The 21,626-nt window shown below is 47.3% G+C and overlaps 1 protein-coding gene across 1 annotated transcript in view; it reads left to right on the top strand.

The window, feature by feature from the left end:
* PRUNE2 (prune homolog 2 with BCH domain) overlaps positions 1-21,626 on the top strand; it is a 377,810-nt gene that overhangs the window by 101,778 nt on the left and 254,406 nt on the right. The window lies entirely within an intron of this gene.

Raw genomic sequence — 21,626 nt, forward strand, 5'->3', positions numbered from 1 at the left:
TATATTACAGCAAATAGTGCTAATATTTAGAAATATAGATATTTTAACACATAAATCATGTTCAGTAGATATTTCAAACCAGTCACTTAATGAGCCATGACAACCACCCCAATGCTCTGTCTTCCTTCCAACTTGCAGCGTGTTATGTTACGGGTTTTAACATATGCACAAGAGTAAAGGAGCTGAAAAAAGAATGTGCGTTGGCTATATCATTCACAGAATGCCATTATTATTAGCTATGTATAAAGCACTAGCTTATATCAGAGTGCAATACAATAGAAGATGCTGATTATTTTATTTTGGGGAATCCAAATGTAGATCTCCAAATACTATAGATTCACAACCATGATGTTTGGCCAGTCTTTAGGGTGGGCAATACTTACCCACTTGTACCTGCTTCAGGGCCAAAGAGCTGTGCACTCTCTGGCCCTCATGTGTGTCCTCTGACTCTTATTAAACCATAGGAGAGCTGGCACCCTCTGTCCATTATTAAATCTTAAAGTGTTACTTTAACTTAACTTTAACTTAATGAGTTAGTTTTCATGTACAGATCATGTGTCTGTAACCTCGCTGCTCAATTCTCTGGCATTTAGATGTTAAATTACTTATAGAAACATAGAAACATAGAATGTTACGGCAGATAAGAACCATTCTGTAACGGATCGCCTGGCACCCCGACTGGGTACCTCCGTTGAAGGATACTCCTAGCGCTTCCTGAGGACTCCAAGTACTGCAGCAGACACCATAACCACCATAGACTCATCCAGAGAGCAAGACAGGAACCAGCTATTCCAAGAGCTTAGCAGTGATTTAGCAAGGGAGTATGTCAAGCATAGCAATCCCTTGTAGCAGATTCCCCCAATAAGAGACGGCACTCCAAACTGAGGGTAAAGTAGAACTCAGGTTTAATGACACACACTCTGCTTTTATGCAATTCTCCCCTGCAAGGAAGACGCCCACATACAATTATACATTATCCAATCACACAATGGTTACATCCCACAGATTCCCTCCCCTTAGCCTGAGAGGTATCCCAATTATACGTACAATTTAAACATACTTTTTAGCCAACTTTCATAACTCTAAAACCATACATCCAATATTAACAACAGTTACATATTATTAATCAGCACATTCCAAATACAAACATACCCAAAAATCATACGAATCCGTTCAGCCGTTCGGGAGATAGTTATAAGTCACTTTTGACCGACCGCAGGCACCTTTTCATGCCCAAAACAGTTCCATGGATTTGGGCTGTGCGGTCGGTCTTTTTTACACCGTGAAAACGACTAAGTCCCATTCGAACGAGTGTTCGAATCTTCGAACGGGATTTAGTCTCCAGCCGTTTTGTCGAAGTAGGTACGGGTCAGCGGTGTTCGTGCATTTGGGTAGCCGCAAACAGTTCCATAGATTTGGCTGCACACACTGCTGACCGCGTTCGAATAAGTTAAAATGGCCACCGCCACGTGTTTGTTTGTCGAATGGCGGCCACTTTGACGACTTCGGCACTTCGACTGCATTCGTTGTAACTTCGTTGTGTTTCGTTGTGTTAATTAAAAGTTGTAACACTGCTCCCAAGTATTTAAAGGGCCAGGAACAGCACACAAAAATCCATTGTGCCCAAATACATTTCTTAAAGGGTTAATACACCCTAGGGCCATAGTCGCAGGGCAGGAGGCTAGCAACCAGGCTTCTCCAGTTCACAGTGGCGAGGTTGGTTCCGCCACACATTCGACCCATCTAGTTTGCCCAATTTTCTAAATATTTTCATTAGTCTCTGGCCTTATCTTATAGTTAGGATAGCCTTATGCCTATCCCACGCATGCTTATACTCCTTTACTGTGTTAAACTCTACCACTTCAGCTGGAAGGCTATTCCATGCATCCACTACCCTCTCAGTAAAGTAATACTTTCTAATATTATTTTTAAACATTTGCCCCTCTAATTTAAGATGATGTCCTCTTGTTGTGGTAGTTTTTCTTATTTTAAATATAGTCTCCTCCTTTACTGTGTTGATTCCATTTATGTATTTAAATGTTTCTATCATATCCTCTCTGTCTCGTCTTTCCTCCAAGCTATACATGTTTAGTTCCTTTAACCTTTCTTTGTAAGTTTTATCCTGCAGTCCATGAACCAGTTTAGTAGCCCTTCTCTGAATTCTCTCTAAAGTATCAATATCCTTCTGGAGATACGGTCTCCAGTACTGCGTACAATACTCCAAGTGAGGTATCATCCATTTTCTGTACAATGGCATGAGCACTTCCCTCTTTCTACTGCTTGTAAAGGGACTTCCCTACAGCTTTCTAAAACATGCGTTAGGCACGCACGTCAGTTCTGCAGGGGTTATGGTCGGATGGGAAGCATGTTGAACTTTCTTTCAAAACTATGGCCTTGCATTGGCCGGGAATCGAACCGGGCCTCCCACGTGGCAGGCAAGAATTCTACCACTGAACCACCAATGCTTCAAATCGTTTCATTCTTGGGTGGAATTTGATTGTATGCCGATTGCCAGGAGTGTAAGCTGTTCATATGGCTTTTCCTGTTCGGCTGCTTCCAGTGTTCGTGTGTCTCTTGTTCGGGAGTTGGTGAATTCGTGCAGTTTGCAGTTAGGGAGATTGGTGATTGCAGTAGCTGCTGGTCTATCTGGAAGGGGATTATCGCCTAAACGTTTTTTATCCTTTTGTGAGCGAAACGGTCCGTTACAATTGGTGGTAGCAGTGGGATCATTCCCACAGCCCAGAAGGACAGCTACAAGACAACACCAGTTCGTGGATTCACAAATTGAGGGCAACGCTAGTACCCGTACAGTGCCCCTATCTACAAAAGAAGCAACTTCAGCAAAGCAAGCATGGCACCCAGCTACACTCAGGAGGAGTTTGACAAAGAGTTTACATCGCGGCTGGCTTTGTACGGACCCAACCCCCTGGAAAGATCCATGCAGCTTGTGAGGAGACACGTGGAAGAGTACCTGCAGGTCAAAGCAGAGCGGGCACGTGAGTTGGCAGGTTGGGAGAGACCCCAGTGGCCGAGCAAGTTACAGGGAGAGAAGCGTGTCGTCCTTCCTCCCCAGCGGCCGTGCGACAGCTACACTCAGGAGGAGTTTGACAGAGAGCTGAGATCGCGGCTGGCTTTATATGGACCCAACCCCCCGGAGAGATCCATGCAGCTCGTGAGGAGACACGTGGAAGAGTACCTGCAGGTCAAAGCAGAGCGGGCACGTGAGTTGGCAGGTTGGGAGAGACCCCAGTGGCCGAGCAAGTTACAGGGAGAGATGCGTGTTGTCCTTCCTCCCCAGCGGCAGTGTGTACCCCAGGGAGCTGAAGGTGCCGTCCTTCCTCCCCAACGGCAGTGTGTACCCCAGGCAGGGCCGGATTAACATAGGGGCTGATGGAGCTGCAGCTCCAGGCCCAGGCCCATGGAATAGGCCCATTGGTTTAAAAAAAAAAAAAAAAAAATTTTTTTTTTAAATTTTTTTTTTTTTTTTTTTACACACTACTCTTAGGGTTGCCAGGTATTTCTCATGTATTTCTTAGGGTTGCCAGGTATTTCTCAGAAGTATTTCTCAGGTATTTGAGGCTGCCTAGCCGGTGCCGGTATTGCAGTAATACCGGCAATACAAATGTCTGTCTCAGTATAAACATAGTTTATTCTGCAATACCAGCGCCGGCCAGTAGGGGTCGCTGTTTGTGTGGAGAGAGGCAGTGATAAGAAGTTACGGCATCTCCCTCCCTGCCTCTCTCTACTCACTGATCCGCGGGGACCAGTTCTGCACAGAGAGTCCAGACAGCAGCTCCGAGACATGGGGACGCTGAGACATTGGGACACTGGGTAACATGGGGACCCTGAGCATGGACGTCCGCAGGAATTTTTCCGGGGGGGAGGGGGGACATAATTGTAATGACATCCATGCTTGGCCCCTTTTTGACAGTGTCATGAAAGGGAAGGAGCATAGTCATTTTCACATAAAGCCAGGGTGAATAGCGTTTTCACAACTATGGTGTCAGGAATATATGTTTGTATTCCTTACACTATAGTGTTCCTTTCATCAAATTACAGGAACATTCTGGTCACCATAACAACTTTATCTAAATGAAAATGATGTGATGCAAGGAGGCCCCTGGTCGCTCTTTCTTTGAAGGGGTTAAACCGCTCTCAAATGGTTTACCCCCAAAGGCTTCCTTCACCTCCAGATCTCCAGGTCGCTCAGTGGTATTCAACTTCTGAAACAGAGTGTCAGGAAGTGCAGATTGACGTCAGGCATGGGTGCTGCAGATTGGCTAGAGTGGTCAGCTGACCCTCTAAGCCAATCGCTAGTTCCCGATTCATAAAAATGTTTTACGTTTTTATGAATGGGGAGCTACTGATTGGCTTAGAGTGCTAGCTGACCCATCTAGCCAATCAGCGGCACCCCTACCCAGCGGCCCTCTGTGTTTCCTGACACTCAGTAAATAAAAGTGAACACATTAACACTGATATTGTTTGTTTTTACCTGGGGAGATGAGAAGGTCCAAAGTTTCCCTGCCAGGCCCAGGTACCAACGCCTAATGATGTGGTGTCCAGAATGAAGTGCTCCAATCTCATTTTCTTCTCCTTCATTTGACACAGTCTTCTTTGCCTTCTGAGGCTCCTTCTGCTCCTTTACCTTTCTGCTACTTTCTGCTTATTTTGTGCCCTTCTGCTCTCTTTCTGATCCCTTTCTGCTCCTTGGTGGCCCTTCCTGCTTCTTGATGGCCCTTCCTGCTTCTTGCATACCCTTCCTGCTTCTTACTGCCCTTCCTGCTTCTTTCTGCCCCTTCCAGCTTCTTGCAGCCCCTTGCTGATCCTTTCTGTTCCTTCTGATTCTTCCTGCCCCTTCCTGCTCCTTGCTGCCCCTTCCTGCTCCTTGCAGACCCTCCCTGCTCCCTCTTCCTACTCCTTGCTGCCTCTTCCTACTCCTTGCTGCCCCTTCCTGCTCCTTGCTGCCCCTTCCTGCTCCTTGCTGCCCCTTCCTGCTCCTTGCTGCCTCTTCCTACTCCTTGCTGCCTCTTCCTACTCCTTGCTGACCCCTCTTGCTCCTTGCAGACCCTTCCTACTCCTTGCAGACCGTCCCTACCCCTTCCTGCTGCCCCTTCCTATTCCTTGCTGACCCCTCCTGCCTCTTGCAGACCCTTTCTGCTCCTTGCTGACCCCTCCTGCTCCTTGCTGCTCCTTCTACTTTACCCTCCTGCTCCTTGAAAACCTTTCGACCCCTTCCTGCTTCTTGCTGCCCCTTTCTATTCCTTGCTGGCCCCTCCTGCCCCTTGCAGAACCTTTCTGCTCCTTCTACTTTACCTTCCTCTATGCGGTCTCCCCCACCCCCCATCCCTCACTTACCTGCTCTGTAGGCTGCCTCTGTGCTGCTCCCCTGCGGTTTCAGTCATGATAGAGAGGCAGGGATAAGCTGTAGCTTCCTGCCTTTCTCCATTCACAGCGCCACCTACTGGCCAGCGCTGGTATTGCACTGTATTCTCACACTAAAACGAAAAATAGCAGCACAAGCTGAAAAATCCGGGGGGGCCAAGTACCCCCTTTACCCCCCCATTCGGATGCCCATGGCCCTGAGACACTAGGGACACAGTGGCCCCATGTCTCCCAGTGGCCCCTAGTCTGTGTCCCCATGTCTCCCAGCCACTGTCCCCAGTGTCTCAGTGTCCCCATGTCTCCCAGTGTCCCCATGTCTCTAAGTGTCCCCTAGTGTCCTAGTGACATCAGGACACATGGAGACATGAGGACACAGACTCTAAGGGACACTGGGAGACATGGGGATACAAACACTAGGGGACACTGGGCGACATGGGGACACTGAGAGGCATGGAGACACAGGGAGACATGGGGACACTGGGCGACTGAGACATAGGAGACATGGCAGTGTTCCCATGTCTCCCAGCCAGTGTCCCTAGTATCTCAGTATCGCCATGTGTCCCTGGTGTCTCTCTGTGTCTGTAGTGTGCCAGTGTCCCTAGTGTCTCAGTGTTCCCTAGACTTCCAAAGTCCCCTAGTCTCCCAATGTCTCTGTGTCCCCATGTCTCCTAGTGTCTCAGTGTCCCCTAGTATAAAATAAAAAATCTCAGGCACTCAATGTGATAGATTTAGGCAGGTTTATTGGACACCGCAACGTTTCGACCTGTACCCAGGTCTTTATCAAGTCTCCAATGTCCCCTATGTATCAGTGTCCCCTATGTATCAGTGTCTCAGTGCCCATAGTGTCTCTGTGCCCGTAGTGTCTCTGTGCCCGTAGTGTCTCTGTGCCCGTAGTGTCTCAGTGTCCCCTAGTATAAAAGAAAAAAATCTCAGGCACTCACTGTGATAGCTTTAAGCAGGTTTATTGAACACCACAACATTTTGACCTGTACCCAGGTTTTTATCAAGTCTCCAGTGTCCCCTATATATCACAGTATCTCAGTGCCCCATGTCTCCCTGTGTCCCCTCGTGTCTGTCACCCAGTGTCCCCAAGAGTCTCAGATTTCCCAGGTCTCCCAGTGTTCCCTAGTATCTGTGTCCCCATGTCTCCCAGTGTCCCAATGTCTCTCAATGTCCCCTAGTGACATGGGGACACTGGGAGACATGAGGACACAAACACTAAGGGACTGGGAGACATAGGGACACAGACATTCCCCCTTTTTGTGTATGTTCGCCCTTTCGGACGTTCTGGTTATGTGATTTGTGTCAGTAGCCCACCCTTTTACCGCATCCATAGACTTCCTGCTTTACTGGACACTGCTGTTAGGGGGTATGGGTTTACTTGAAAGATGAGAGCATGAGATTAGCAAAGGGTATGTGTTTTCTCATAGTTGCATCCTATGAGTTTCCCTACAGCATCATCTCCATCAGATACATGACGCTTAGGAGGTAGGACTGTTTTAGTGTTTTTGGTCAATAAGATTTTGTAATTAGGCCCATCATAATTATCAGCACCAGGCCCACTGGGCTCTTAATCCGGCCCTGACCCCAGGGAGCTGAAGGTGCCGTCCTTCCTCCCCAGCGGCAGTGTGTACCCCAGGGAGCTGAAGGTGTCGTCCTTCCTCCCCAGCGGCAGTGTATACCCCAGGGAGCTGAAGGTGCCGTCCTTCCTCCCCTGCGGCAGTGTGTACCCCAGGGAGCTGAAGGTGCCATCCTTCCTCCCCAGCGGCAGTGTGTACCCCAGGGAGCTGAAGGTGCCGTCCTTCCTCCCCAACGGCAGTGTGTACCCCAGGGAGCTGAAGGTGTTGTCCATTCTCCCCAGTGGCAGTGTGTACCCCAGGGAGCTGAAGGTGCCATCCTTCCTCCCCAGCGGCAGTGTGTACCCCAGGGAGCTGAAGGTGCCGTCCTTCCTCCCCAGCGGCAGTGTGTACCCCAGGGAGCTGAAGGTGTCGTCCTTCCTCCCCAGCGGCAGTGTGTACCCCAGGGAGCTGAAGGTGCCGTCCTTCCTCCGAAGTGGCAGTGTGTACCCCAGGGAGCGGAAGGTGCCGTCCTTCCTCCCCAGCGGCAGTGTATACCCCAGGGAGCTGAAGGTGCCGTCCTTCCTCCCCAGCGGCAGTGTGTACCCCAGGGAGCTGAAGGTGCCATCCTTCCTCCCCAGCGGCAGTGTGTACCCCAGGGAGCTGAAGGTGCCGTCCTTCCTCCCCAACGGCAGTGTGTACCCCAGGGAGCTGAAGGTGCCGTCCTTCCTCCCCAGCGGCAGTGTGTACCCCAGGGAGCTGAAGGTGTTGTCCATTCTCCCCAGTGGCAGTGTGTACCCCAGGGAGCTGAAGGTGCCATCCTTCCTCCCCAGCGGCAGTGTGTACCCCAGGGAGCTGAAGGTGCCGTCCTTCCTCCCCAGCGGCAGTGTGTACCCCAGGGAGCTGAAGGTGTCGTCCTTCCTCCCCAGCGGCAGTGTGTACCCCAGGGAGCTGAAGGTGCCGTCCTTCCTCCGAAGTGGCAGTGTGTACCCCAGGGAGCGGAAGGTGCCGTCCTTCCTCCCCAGCGGCAGTGTGTACCCCAGGGAGCTGATGGTGCCGTCCTTCCTCCCCAGCAGCAGTGTGCTCCCCAGGGAGCTGAAGGTGCTGTCCTTCCTCCCCAGCGGCAGTGTGTACCCCAGGGAGCTGAAGGTGCCGTCCTTCCTCCCCAGTGGCAGAGTGTCCTGCAGGGAGCAGAGACCGTCGGTCTCGCACCCCAGCCGCAGGACAAAATATTGAAAGGGGAGACAGTTGGTCCCCCTCTCCACCAGCAGAGAGAGTGTCCGGGAGAGGAGCGTATTACCCCCTCTCTCCAGTGGCAATCTACGATTCAGGGAGAGGAGCTGGTTACCCCATCTCGCCAGCGGCAGCCTAACCCTCCAAGGGGAGATGTTAAGCCCCACAACCGTGCAGATGGAACCGTAGTCTCTGCACTTTCAGTACAAGCGGTAGGGACGGTCGGTCCTGTCCCCCAGCCACATAGCGGTGTATCCAGAGGGGAGACACTGGCACCAGGGCAGAGTACCGCTGGTCTCTGCCCACTCAGCAACCCACCAAGGCAGCCTACCAGTTTCCCGCACAACCATGGTGAGGCACCTAGACAGGGACAAGTTTCCACGTTATCCAGGTGGTGTAACCATTTATTGTGGGTGGGCTGTACTACTGTTTGTGCTTCGTGGGTGGGTTGCTGGACTAACCAGGGCACTGACCGGCAGGAGGTCAGATACCCTGCTAGTCTGTTTGGAAAAGGGGAGAAATGTAGCAAACACCCCTTTAACAGAGTTTGCCATGAGCTTTTGAAAGGGGGCTGCTTGCCCGCCTCCTGCCCTGTGACTATGGCCCCTGGTAAATTTGTACTTTTTAGAAACAGTGTATGAACATACTGAAACTTTTTGGACACTTTCTCTTCCCCTCCCCCGGATCCATTGTTCTCCAGCAGGGTGTTGTCCCAGGGACACTGCCAGACTGTTGTGAAACTGGTTTGGGCCGGAAAGCCATGCTAGCAGTGGGTTTTAAAAATACTTTTGCTAACTTTTGAACCCCTGGTCTGATTCGTGCCATTTTTTTAAATATGTTGTTCCCCTGAATGGATTGATTGTGAATATGTAATTTTTATGTGAATGTAATGTATAGTTTTAAAGTTATAGTATATTTGTAAAAACTGTATTTCTCTGCCTGTGATAATTAAATTTCCCATTGTGTAAGATAATTGTATCACAGGCAGAGGGAAGGACTTTACTGTGTGTTGTAACTGTTATTTTATTGGTTATTTTATACCTCCCTGTGGGCGGTCCTGTATGTGCAAGACCGTAATAAAAACCAGGATGGGTGTGCCAGCACAGTGAGTTCCTGTTTAACCCTCAAAGTGAAGTGTCGTCTCATTCTTGGGGGGAATTTGATTGTATGCCGATTGCCAGGAGTGTAAGCTGTTCGTATGGCTTTTCCTGTTCGGCTGCTTCCAGTGTTCGTGTGTCTCTTGTTCAGGAGTTGGTGAATTTGTGCAGTTTGCAGTTAGGGAGATTGGTGATTGCAGTAGCTGCTGGTCCATCTGGAAGGGGATTATCGCCTAAACGTTTTTTATCCTCTTGTGAGCGAAACGGTCCGTTACACTGCTAATACCTCTCCCTATACAACCAAGCATTCTGCTAGCATTTCCTGTTGCTCTATTACATTGTCTGCCTATCTTTAAGTCATCAGAAATAATTACACCTAAATCCCTTTCTTTAGATGTTGAGGTCAGGACTCTATTAACTTATTCACATTAAATGTCAGTTGCCACAACTCTGACCATTTTTCTAGTTTACCCAAATCATTTGCCATTTGGCTTATCTCTCCTGAAACATCAACCCTGTTATATATATTAATATCATCAGCAAAAATACATACCTTACCATCAAGACCTTCTGCAATATCACTAATAAACAAATTAAAGAGAATGGGTCCAAGTACAGATCCCTGAGTACCCCACTTGTGACAAGCCCATGCTTTGAATATACTCCATTGACTACAAGTCCTGTTGCCTGTCACTCAGCCACTGCCTTACCCATTCAACAAAATTGTAATCCAAACTCAAAGATTGCAGTTTATTGATAAGCCTTCTATGTGCAACAGTGTCAAAAGCCTTACTGAAATCTAGGTAAGCAATGTCTACTGCACCACTCTGATCTATTATTTTAGTTACCCAATAAAAAAAAAGCAATAAGATTAGTTTGGCATGATCTCCATGAAGTAAACCCATGTTGTCTCTGATTAAGAAATCCATGTGATTTTAGATGTTCAACAATCCTATCCTTTAACATGGTTTCCATTACTTTGCCCACTACTGAAGTAAGGCTGACTGGCCTATAGTTGCCCGACTCCTCCCTACTATGTTTCTTGTGAATGGGCACCACATTCGCTAACTTCCAATCTTCTGGGAATACTCCTGTTACACCACTAAGCTCTTTTAATAACTTTGGGTTTATTCCATCAGGTCCCATTGACTTATTTGTCTTTACTTTTGACAGTTGAAATGGAACCTCTTCGTAAACTCACGTGTAACAAATTACTCATTTGTCATTTTTCCTTTCCTTCATTTTCATCTGTAAATACTGAACAAAAATATTCATTGAGGCAGTCAGCTAGACCTTTATCCTCTTCTACATACCTTCCTTCTTTTGTTTTTAATCTAACTAATCCTTATTTTATTTCCCTTTTTCCATTTATGTACCTAAAAAATGTTTTGTCCCCTTTTTTTTTACTGACTGTGCTATTTTTTCTTCTGTGTGTGATTTGGAAGCTCTTATAATTGCTTAGCCTCTTTCTGCCCAATCTTATAGATTTGTCTATCTTCCTCACTCTGAGTTTTTTATAATTACTAAATGCTAACTTTTAGTTTTTTACTATTTTGGCTACATCTGCAGAGTACCACAGTGTTTTTTTTATTTTATTTTTGCTTTTACTTACAAGCCTGATGCAATTTTCTGTTGCCTTCAGCAGTGCAACTTTTAAATAATCCAATTTCTCTTGGACTCCATTTAAATTGCTCCAGTCCGATAATGACTCCTTTACACATATTCTAATTTTAGAAATGTCTGTTTTTCTAAAGTCTAAAACTTTAGTTTTTGTGTGGTGTGACTCAGTCACTGTTCTTATATTAAACCACACTGACTGATGATCACTGGATCCTAAACTTTCACCTACAGTAATATCTGATACCAAATCTCCATTTGTGAACAGTAAATCTAGTATCGCCTCCTTGCGAGTTGGCTCCTCAACGACTTGTTTTAGAGGGAATCCCAGTAGAGAGTTTAGAATGTGTGTGCTCCTGGCACAAGTAGCTATTTTGGCTTTCCAGTTCACATCAGGAAGATTAAAGTCACCCATAATGAAAACTTTCCCCTTCATTGTCATTTTAGCTATTTCCTCAACTAGTAGATTATCTAACTCTTCTATTTGTCTTGGGGGCCTATAAATCACACCTACACGAGTTACTGTGTGATTACCAAATTCTAATGTAACCCAAACGAACTCTATGTTCACCTTACTAACTTTCATAAGGCTAGATTTTATGCTATGCTTCACATACAGGGCCACCCCTCCCCCTTTCTTGTCTACCCTGTCTTTTCTATATCAAGAGTACCATGGTATTGCTATATCCCAGTTATTTTTCTCATTATACCATGTCTCAGTAACAGTGGCTAAATCTACATCCTCAGTTGCCATTATTGCCACAAGTTAATTGATCTTATTCCCTAAACTGCGAGCATTTGTAGACATGACTCTAAGCTTATCATTTTTTTAACACACTTTCTACAGGCACCTACTGTTCTTGTTTTGGGTTGCAATTGGATTAATGTTTCATCACTCTTTTGCTCCTCCCCCTCCCCCCTAGTTTAAATACATCCTAGCAAATCCTCTGAACTGCTCACTGAGAAAAAAATTTCCCTTTTGAGAAAGATGCAAACCATCGTTTTTGTACAGTTTATTTCTATTCCAAACTACCATGAGAAATGAAGCCAAATCCTTGCTCCCAACACCATTCACCAAGCCAGTTAAAGTCTCTAATACGCATCCGCCTGTCCTTCTGAGTGTTATGCACAGGCAGAACTTCAGAGAATGACCGTGTGGAAGCAACCTGCCGTATATCATTGGCAAAAACACAAAAAACTCCCTTTACCTCTGAAACCTCATTGCAAGCCAAGTCATTTGTCCCTAGATTGACAAGTATGTCCAATTCCCCTTCCTGCTTTGCTCGCTTAACAATATTACAAATACGTCTCCTGTCTCTGTGAGCAGTAGCTCAATGAAGACATCTCACAATTCCACTATTGTCTATCTCCACACCTCTTATGATAGAATCTCCCAACAACAACTGCTTTCTATTAGGCTTCACCATAGTCTGCAAGCCTATCTCCACAACCCTTGTGGAAAGGATTAATTTGGGTGTAGCTCGAATAGTGAGTCCTTATTCCTAGCCTCACAAGGCACAGCATTAACGGCAAAAATTACCTTTTTTCAGTCCATGAAAATTTCCATCTGTTAACAAACAGCATTATTTAGTAAATAACATATAATTTCCTACTGAGTACTGTTGTTCAATGAATGTGGTTTTTTTTATTTTTTACCTTTTCAGACAGGGTTATTCACTAAACTCTGAATCTTCACAAATTTAATCTGGATGACATAACTAGCCTAGCTGTGTCCAGGGCCCGCGCTACCATAGGGCGACCCAGGCGGCCGCCTTAGGGCGCACCGGCCGTGGGGGCGCAATGTCAGGTTGTCCGGCTGGAGGGAAGCGCACTGCGCTCCACTCCAGCCAGCTACTTTATTAAGCCGAGCGCAAGCGCCTCCGTTCAGCCCAGCCGCTTACCACCCGCCCAGCTTACTGCCGCCCGAGGAGCCTCCTTCTGCCGGCTGTGTGGAGGGGGCGGGGATATGAATGACATCATATCCCTGCTCCCTGTGTACCACACAGCACGGCTGGCGCCCAGTCATAGGGCTGGGATGCAAATCAGGACTCCACAGAGCCGGTCACCTGTCAGCATGCACCTCAAGGACCTGTATGTACAGTAGATATGTCATTGTGACTGTGTGTGTTTGTGTATGTATTGTATGTATGTCTCTGTGTGCATGTATTGTATGTGTGTCTCTGTGTGCATTTGTGTATGTATTGTATGTATGTCTCTGTGCAGGTATGTCTGTATGTCTCTGTGTGCATGTATGTATGTATGTATTTCTCTGTGTGCCTGTATGTATGTATGTCTCTGTGTGCATGTATTGTATGTGTCTCTGTGTGCATTTGTCTATGTATTGTATGTGTGTCTCTGTGTGCATGTATGTATGTATTGTATGTATGTCTCTGTGCATGTATGTCTGTATGTCTCTGTGTGCATGTATGTATGTATGTATGTATTTCTCTGTGTGCCTGTATGTATGTATGTCTCTGTGTGCATGTATTGTATGTGTCTCTGTGTGCATTTGTCTATGTATTGTATGTGTGTCTCTGTGTGCATGTATGTATGTATTGTATGTATGTCTCTGTGCATGTGTGCATGTATGTATGGATGTCTCAGTGTGCATGTATGTATGGATGTCTCAGTGTGCATTGTAACGGCTACCCAGGTATTGAGAGGGTATCTGCCGTTGGAGACGTCCTTTTCCCTGCAAGCTGCTGTGGAGAAGTAAAGCTCGTATAATCCCATCCACGATATCCAGAGAGAGTCAGGTTTAGCTGTAAACAGAAGCAGAGTAATCTTCCCAAATAATCCCCTTTCAAGAACGAGACGAGGCTACGTTTTGAAGGGTCAAGAGGAACTGAGGACTGGAACACCCAGCCTGCTTTTTATTAGGAACAGATACATACAGGACACTCCCAGGGGGAGGATGAAAACAACCAATCATACGTATGGTAACACCCCCACGTCTTCTCCCCTCAGATAACCACATAACATAATTAAAATGTCCACATTTTTACACAAGTTCTGGATGTACCCCAAAAACAGGGGGTACAGCTTTAAATCCGGTAGCGCTCCTTCAGGGGAACAATAGGTCCAAAAATCAGCCCATTCGGATGTATAGTTCGGGAGATACAGAGTTCCAAAGTTTTGACCGACCGCACAGACCAACTAGCCGAAATTAGTTCCATGAGTTTTGGCCTTGCGGTCGGTCTCCGTTCGCACGGTAAAAAGACCCGAAAATCTGGTCATCCATGCGAACCTCGGTGGTCGCTGAAATCCCCATAGATGGTTAAGCATAACTACCGAATGGTGGGACGTTCGGTAGTTTCAGTACGAATTTACGGAGGTCTGGAGGACTCAGCGGTGTTCGCCTGTTTGTGTATCCGTTTTCAGTTCCATGCGGTTACAGGCAAATACCGCTGTTCGTGCACAAGATGGCCGCGAACACGTGTAAAAGTCCCGAAATGGCGGCCACCTATACTTTACACACGGAATTCGTACTGAATCATGCGAACGGTTTATTCTTTCGAATCCTCTTATATTTTACACTGTGGATTCACTTAAATCATGCGAACAGGAGACAATGAAACGAATAGAAGTTTGAACTGTAATTCCCTTGCTTGCTTCACAGCTACCAGGGACTTGTAAGGATCCGTTACACTGCTCCCCTTTTGTGGAACACTCCGGCAGACCCGGATTGATCCTTTTCGGGTCAACTTGGGGCTGTCCGGTCTGCTGCTACGGTAAAAGTTCCGTTTGCCTGGATAATCCGTCAGCGTTTCCATTGAAGCGGCCCGGGCGATACTGAATGCAGAAATTATATGGCTGTAGTGCTAAGCTCCATCTTAGTAAGCGTCCATTGTCTCCAGCTACTCGGTTCAGCCATACCAGGGGGTTATGATCGGTGATCAAGGTAAACTCCTGTCCATATAAGTAGGGGGTAAGTTTCTTTAGGGCCCAAACTAGGGCTAAACATTCCTTTTCCACTGCCGCGTAACTCACTTCTCTGGGTAATAGTTTTCTGCTGAGATACGCGACAGGGTGTTCTCCCCCATCCTCTCCGATCTGGCTCAGAACTGCCCCCAGTCCATACATGGATGCATCTGTATGGACGACAAATCTTTTGTTAGGAACGGGGGCGGATAGAACAGGTGCATTGATCAGAGCATTTTTCAAGGCTTGAAAGGCTGTTTCACAGGCCGGAGACCACAGGACTACCCTAGGCAAATTCTTTTTCGTTAAGTCGGTCAGGGGTTTAGCGATAGCACTATAGTCCGGGACAAATTTCCTATAGTATCCTGCTGTCCCTAAGAATGCCAATACCTGCGTCTTGGTGTGGGGTGTGGGCCAGTTAGCTACCGCCTCAACCTTAGCGGGTTCCGGGCGTTGTTTCCCACATCCTACCCTGTGTCCCAGGTATTGGACTTCGGCCATGCCGAAGTTACACTTCTCTGGTTTCAGAGTCAGGCCTGCGGCCCGAATCTGATCCAGTACAGCCTCTACATGTCGCAAGTGTTCCCCCCATGTTTCACTATAGATCGCTATGTCATCCAGGTATGCGCAGGCAAAGTCCTGGAAGCCATCAAGAAGTCTATCCACCAAGCGCTGAAAGGTAGCTGGGGCGTTCTTCATCCCAAATGGCATGACCTTAAATTGGTACAGGCCAAATGGGGTGACGAACGCCGACTTGGGGATAGCCTCCTTGGCCAGGGGGATCTGCCAGTATCCCTTGCATAGATCAATGGTGGTCAGATACCTCCCCCTGGCAATGCGGTCTAATAGTTCGTCCACTCGGGGCATAGGGTACGCATCTGTCACGGTACGGTCATTGAGTCACCTATAGTCTACACAAAATCTAGTAGCTCCGTCCTTTTTGGGCACTAGGACTACGGGTGAAGCCCAGGGGCTGTCAGACGGCTCTATGACTCCCAACCTTAGCATCTCTTGTACTTCCTTTTTCATTTCTTCCCTGACTGCCTCAGGGATTCTATATGGGGTCTGTCTAAGGGGTACTTGTCCTGGGGTCTCGACATAGTGGGTCGCTAGCGTGGTGTACCCTGGTTCCTGAGCGAACGTTAATTTCTTTTCCATTATCAACTGTCTAAGTTGGCCCTTTTCGGCTGCGGTTAGCCGCTCCCCTAGTTGGATGGTGTCCAGTAAGCTAGGGGATTTTCTGGGTGCTAACAGGTCTGGGATAGGTAGGCTGTCGGGGTCCTCGGCAGCAGAAATGCATATAGCGGCAATATCCTCTGGCCGCTCTTGGTATTCTTTTAGTAAGTTTACATGAAAGGTTTTTTGGATTCTCTCATCTTTATTGCTGGCAATCACATAAGTAGTGTCGCAGACCTGCGCTACTACTTTGTAAGGGCCCTGCCAGGATGTCTGGAGTTTATTTCCCTTTACCGGTCTAAGTACCAGCACTTTCTGACCCACCTGGAAGGTTCTCTGTCGGGCGCCCCTATCATACCAACGCTTCTGTCGACCCTGGGCCGCATGGAGATGGTCCCGTGCCATCTGGGCCAATTGCTCCATGCGGTCCCGCATCTCCAGAACATATGGTACAATAGGGATCCCTTCAGATTCCATCTCCCCTTCCCAATGCTCCCGGATGAGGTCGAGGGGACCTCGCACCCTTCTTCCGTAGAGCAGTTCGAACGGGGAGAACCCAGTGGATTCCTGCGGCACCTCTCGGTATGCAAACAAGAGGTGCGGCAAGAATCGCTCCCAGTCTCTGTATTCCGCGGTAAAGGTCCTCAGCAACTGTTTCAAGGTACCATTAAAGCGTTCACAGAGACCGTTCGTCTGGGGGTGGTAGGGTGAGCTGAGGAGGTTTTGAATACCGCAGACCTTCCATAACTGTTGGGTCAGATCTGCGGTAAATTGAGTCCCCCTGTCCGACAGTATTTCTCGGGGAAAACCTACTCTAGTAAATATCCCCACTAGGGCACTGGCGACAGTGTCGGCCTGGATATTTGTCAGGGCGACGGCTTCCGGGTAGCGGGTAGCGTAGTCCACCACAGTAAGTATATATTTCTTACCGGATGGGCTAGGGTTAGGTAGGGGCCCCACCAGGTCGACTGCCACCCGGCTAAACGGTTCCTCGATTATGGGCATAGGTGACAGTCGAGCTTTAGGGTGATCCCCTCTCTTCCCTACCCTCTGGCATATGTCGCAGGTACTGCAGTAGCGCGCACATCCTTGGAAATCCCTGGCCAGAAGAAGGTCTGGGCGATCCGATAGGTTGTGCGGTTACCCCCCAAATGTCCTGCTAGGGGAATATCATGGCCAATTCGGAGAAGCTCCAACCGGTACTTTCTGGGTACCACTAGTTGGCGTTTCTGTGAAGGGGCACAGCCCTTCTTCCTACTCACAGTCAGTCGGTATAACCGGTCATGTTCCCATACAAAACGTTCATGTTCATCCCCCCCACTAGCGGCTATTTCCCGGTACGTCTGTAGGGTGGGGTCCTCTCTAGTCTCCCTCCCAAACTCTTCTGGGGTGTCCCAAGTTAATGGCCTCTCCCTTATGTGTGACCTACGTGTCGGTGTGTTGCTTACCTGGGTCTCCTGGCCTGTGGTGGCGTCATCGGTAAGCCTGCTCTGGGCTCGGGTGGTTACGGGGCAAGCTGCATCTGTGGTGGGCAAGTAGGCTGAAGTCAGAGGGCCAATATCGTTGCCCAAGACGACCTCAGCTGGTAGATTATCCATGATGCCCACCGTGGTCTTTCCTGACCCAACCCCCCAGTCCAAGTGTACCCGGGCCGTGGGTAAACGAAATACAGCCCCCCCTGCAACACGGACAGCAACGGTGTGTTTGGCCAAATGTTCTGGTTTTACCAAGTGTCGCTGCACCAAAGTAATGGTAGCCCCCGTATCTCTCAATCCTTGGGCTATTTGTCCATTCACGCGTACCTCTTGCCTATGGTGCTGGCGATTATCTGGGGAGGCGGCTTGTATCGGATCCGCCTCATACAAAATGCCCAAACATTCCTCGGGGCCCATCTTGGCCTCTACACAGTGGGCAGCAGAGGTACGTGTGGTGTTGTTCTCGGTGGGGTTGCGCCTCCAATTATTATTAGGGGCTGGTCCTAGCGGGCAATACCTTGCGATATGTCCAGGGTTGTTGCACCGGTGACAGATGGTTCTATGCGAGTCTCGGGGGTAGTTGTTGTGTCCTTGAGGCCGAGCTGGCCCTGGTGGTATGGGAGCCCGGAACTCTGGTCGAGACGAGGCAGCCGGGGACCGTTGCTCCACTTTGATAGCTGGCCTTGGGGTATTTTGACTTACTCTCCTGCTTTCGGCGTACTCGTCTGCCAGCCGAGCTGCCTCCTTTAAATTGCTAGGGCGTCTGTCCCTTACCCAATCCTGCAAGTCAGCAGATACACCTTGGAAGAAGTGTTCCAATAAAAAGAGTTGTAATATTTCTTCTCCCGTGCTAGCGTTGCATCCTTGCATCCAGTGTGATGCCACTCGCTGTAACTTATTAGCCCATTCCATGTGGGAGTCCACCGCTTTCTTTTTGGACTCCCGGAAGCGGCGACGGTATGTCTCTGGGGTTACAGCGTACCGGTGGAGTAGTGCCTCTTTTACCTTTTGATACTGTGCAATCTCCTCCGTAGTCAGTGCTCGAAAAGTCTCATTTGCTTTTCCGGATAGCTTCCCAGCCAGAATAGTGACCCATTGCTCTGGTGGTACTTGGTGTAGGGAGCACTGCCTTTCAAAGTCTGCCAAATAACCGTCAATTTCTTCTTCACTTTCCACAAAGGTTTTAAAAGCAGTAAATGGAATTTTCTTTACTGCAGCATTGTGTGGAGGAGTAGGAACTGTATGTGTAATAGGCTGGTTAGCCCTTACCAGTGCCGTTTCTTGCTCCTTCTTAGTTTGTATCTCTTCCCTTGTTTCTCGGATCAGTTGGTTTATTAGCTCCACGGACGTGGCTGGGTATAAAGATAATCTCCGCCGTACAATTGCAGTAATCTCATCATCCTCGCTGACGGGTGCCATGGGCTCAGTGACTTCCATGGACCTATCCATCTCATCTAGCTCCAGTAGGTCTGCTATCAGCTCTCTCCGTGGTCTGTTACTGGCGCTCCTACCACGACTCTCCAATAGATCTTTCAATGTGGGCCTTTTTAGCTTGGCATACTGTGTCTCCATTCAGGGCTTGCTCCTTGGATGAAAGGACCATCCCACCGCTGCCAACCAATGTAACGGCTACCCAGGTATTGAGAGGGTATCTGCCGTTGGAGACGTCCTTTTCCCTGCAAGCTGCTGTGGAGAAGTAAAGCTGGTATAATCCCATCCACGATATCCAGAGAGAGTCAGGTTTAGCTGTAAACAGAAGCAGAGTAATCTTCCCAAATAATCCCCTTTCAAGAACGAGACGAGGCTACGTTTTGAAGGGTCAAGATGAACTGAGGACTGGAACACCCAGCCTGCTTTTTATTAGGAACAGATACATACAGGACACTCCCAGGGGGAGGATGAAAACAACCAATCATACGTATGGTAACACCCCCACGTCTCCTCCCCTCAGATAACCACATAACATAATTAAAATGTCCACATTTTTACACAAGTTCTGGATGTACCCCAAAAACAGGGGGTACAGCTTTAAATCCGGTAGCGCTGGATAGCTCTCCTTCAGGGGAACAATAGGTCCAAAAATCAGCCCATTCGGATGTATAGTTCGGGAGATACAGAGTTCCAAAGTTTTGACCGACCGCACAGACCAACTAGCCGAAATTAGTTCCATGAGTTTTGGCCTTGCGGTCGGTCTCCGTTCGCACTGTAAAAAGACCCGAAAATCTGGTCATCCATGCGAACCTCGGTGGTCGCTGAAATCCCCATAGATGGTTAAGCATAACTACCGAATGGTGGGACGTTCGGTAGTTTCAGTACAAATTTACGGAGGTCTGGAGGACTCAGCGGTGTTCGCCTGTTTGTGTATCCGTTTTCAGTTCCATGCGGTTACAGGCAAATACCGCTGTTCGTGCACAAGATGGCCGCGAACACGTGTAAAAGTCCCGAAATGGCGGCCACCTATACTTTACACACGGAATTCGTACTGAATCATGCAAACGGTTTATTCTTTCGAATCCTCTTATATTTTACACTGTGGATTCACTTAAATCATGCGAACAGGAGACAATGAAACGAATAGAAGTTTGAACTGTAATTCCCTTGCTTGCTTCACAGCTACCAGGGACTTGTAAGGATCCGTTACATGCATGTATGTATGTATTGTATGGATGCCTCTGTACGCCTGTGTATGCGCCTGTCTGTCTGTCTGTCTGTATGTATGTATCTGCATGCCTTTACGTCTTTGTATGTATGTTTCTGTATGCCTGTATGCCTCTGTATGCCTGCATGTCTCTGTACCTCTGTGTGTGTGTATGTCTCTGTATGTGTGCATGTCTCTGCCTGTATGTCTCAGTGTGACTGTCTGTATATCTCTGTGTGACTGTTTCTGTATGTCTGTATCTCTCTGTCTGTATGTCTCTGTATGATTATGTCTGTGTTTGTATGACAGTGTACCTGTATGACATTTGATTGTGTGCCTGAAAAACAATGTCTGTGTTCCTCTATGATCGTGTAAGACACACAAAGGGATCTGGAGGGGAGGGACACACAAAATGGACTAAAGGGAGAAATAGCCACATAGAGGGACTGTGGTGGAGGAAAAAACTAAGAAAGGGGCTGGGGGTAAGAGACACAAAAAGGGGATGGGTGTAAGTAAGAGACAAACAGAGGAGGCACTAAAGAGGGATAATACATTCAAAAGAGGCAATATGAAACAGTAAAGAGGGTAAGAAAGTAAGAAATTCAAAGGGGGGACGGTTACAAGACACACAGGTGAAGACGCACTTTTTTTGCGGGTTGGGGGAAGGGGGGTGGCAAAATGCATCTTCGCCTGTGTAGCTAAAAATCCTTGCACCGGCCCTGGCTGTGTCTATAGACAAGTTGGAGAGATTGTCCAAATCAGCTAAGGACAACATAGCAGAACTGCCAACACAGTTATTTTTAAATCTCTGCTATTTTAGTCTAAAAGTTGCAATTCTTGTGCCAATTTGAAGCAATTCCTAGGTTAGTGTTGGATCCTGTTAGATGTATTAAAACACATATATGCACTGTTTACTGTAAGATTCATTTGTTGGGGTAACGTATCCAAATTTCGTATTATTTTGTATGGAGTTTTATAGAAAGACACACTTAGATTGTATTTGTATGCAGCAAGCAGTTTAATGTTCTCTTTCTTTATCATTACTGTGAATAAAAAGACAGTTGTCTTTCATATGAAGTATAACAATTAAGTATTGCTGCTTGATTGATTTAATAGAGCATATACAAATAAATAATCACACAAAAATAATTAGTAGATAAAGATGTGATTGTTTTTCATCAAGGAAAATAATTAGCATGTGAGAAGATGGGGATATTTATTTGGTTGTGCTTTTCAACAAAGAAATAATTAGTAGATTATTGGATATGTTATGTAATAAAACAATCATTGTATAAAATTGTATTGACAATATTCTTTAACCGGAAAATAATTTGTGACACGTGGTAAATAAATGATTATATTTTACATCATGAATAATAATTTACCAGAATATCACATAAATATGTTTTTATTTTATTTACATCTTTGTAATTACCTTTTCTCAATAGTAAAGTGTTTTGTATTTTATCACTTGGGTGATGGACAGACACGCTGGCGAGATATGACCTCTGTACATAGTGGAGATTTATCA

Source organism: Pelobates fuscus, chromosome 5, assembly GCF_036172605.1.
Source record: "Pelobates fuscus isolate aPelFus1 chromosome 5, aPelFus1.pri, whole genome shotgun sequence".
Classification (NCBI taxonomy): domain Eukaryota; kingdom Metazoa; phylum Chordata; class Amphibia; order Anura; family Pelobatidae; genus Pelobates; species Pelobates fuscus.